We start from the raw sequence: 1,914 nt of genomic DNA, 5'->3' as shown, positions 1-1,914 counted from the left end.
GTATTTCAGAAAGGACAACTCTCAGAATCATTTCGGGTACAGACAGGAGTGCGGAAAAGATGCTTGCTCTCACCTTTTCTCTTCATACTGGCAATTGACTGGGTCATGAAAGAAGTCACGAGAGGCAAGCACAATGGAATACAGTGGATCCCTTGGCAGCAGCTGGTCGACTTGGACTTCGACAATGACCTTTCACTGCTCTCTCACACATACGCTCAGATGCAAGAAAAGACCAAGGAACTCTACAGCCTATCAAGGAGTGTTGGCCTACGTATACACCCGGGTAAGTCGAATGTGGTGAAGCTAAGAAAAGTTTCAAGCCCTGCTGTGACAGTGGCACTCCCCTGGAAGAAATGGACTCCTTTACCTACCTTGGAAGTGTCATAGATGGTAAATTTGGATCAGTAATTCCCATATCAAGTCTGTGCTCCTCTACGGCTGCGAAACTTGGAATACAACAAAGACAGTGCTGAATAAAGTCCAGACTTTCTTCAACAGATGTATGAGGAATATCCTAAGAATTACGTTGCAGGATAGAATAAGAAATGAAGAGCTGTTGGAAAGGACAGGACAAACGGATATAAAAGTAGAAATAGGACTAAGAAAGCAACGATGGAAGTGACAGACTTTCAGAAAGCCCAGCGGAAACACCACAAGACAGTCGCTGCAGTGGAATCCACTGGGAGCACGAGGCAGGGTAGACCACGGGAAACATGGAGGAGATGTGTGAAAAGGGACATGAGAGAGATGAAGCTCACTTGGAACATGCTAGGAAGGAAGGCCCAAGACAGATAAATGAAAGGAGCTTGTATGTGGCTTATACCCTGCCAGGGGTGAAAGGCATTGATTATTATTAATTTTTTAAAATCATTATTATTATTATTATTATTATTATTATTATTATTATTATTATTATTATTATTATTATTATTATTATTATTATTATTATTATTATTATTATTATTATTATTATTATTATTAATTTTATTATTATTATTATTATTATTATTATTATTATTATTATTAATTTTATTATTATTATTATTATTATTATTATTATTATTATTATTATTATTATTATCATTATTATTATTATTATTATTATTATATTATCCCCCCCCCCCCCGCCTCTCTCTTTAATGCAGGTGTTTTACTCTCCTACCAATACACTTTGATCATTAAGGAGGCGGGCCTCCCACCCAGATCGGGTTGATCCTGACAGATTGGGAGACTCTCGTCTGCCTCTCATTCAATAGGTCTTGGGTTCGAATCCGGAGAGCAATAGAAAATATTGTTCTCTGAAATATTCTCCTTTCACATTCTTTCTTGCTCTCCTCTAATAAAAAAAAATAAAAAAAGAAATTACACTTTTATTTGTCCCAGAAGGGCACTTTGGTTTACAATGGCAAACAAACATATACATACATAAACACATAATAATAAATACGTACGTACATAAATACATGAATAAATACATACATGAATACACAATATTACTCAAATACAGAACATTTTACAACCATGCCACTGGCTTTCGCTACTGCGCAAGGCTCTGGATTTTTTAGCTAGGGTTGACGTGTCTTGCTCAAGGACACACCCCAGTGACCACCCATCTGATCCCTGTGTCACCGACACTTGCTTGACATTACTTGAGTCTAAACTCACACTTACTTAGCCGCTTGAGCCCCCTCTCTGTCGCCTGCTTTGGTCTCCACTGACCACTTTTCTGCCCCCACCCCGTCACCCCCTTTGACCTCTCCTCTAAGCTCCTGGTTATTTCTGCTGCCTTTCTTCTGCTACTGCAAAACTCCTTCTTAGGCCCCAAACACAGTGCACGCTTCTCCGACGCTTCTTTTTCGGTTGCGACGTCTTTCTCCGAAAAAGTTGCTTCGCCCAATTTTACTAACGAAGGAT

This window comes from Aplysia californica, unplaced genomic scaffold (genome assembly GCF_000002075.1).
Source record: "Aplysia californica isolate F4 #8 unplaced genomic scaffold, AplCal3.0 scaffold00037, whole genome shotgun sequence".
Classification (NCBI taxonomy): Eukaryota; Metazoa; Mollusca; class Gastropoda; order Aplysiida; family Aplysiidae; genus Aplysia; species Aplysia californica.
Note: the sequence above shows the minus strand (reverse complement) of the source record.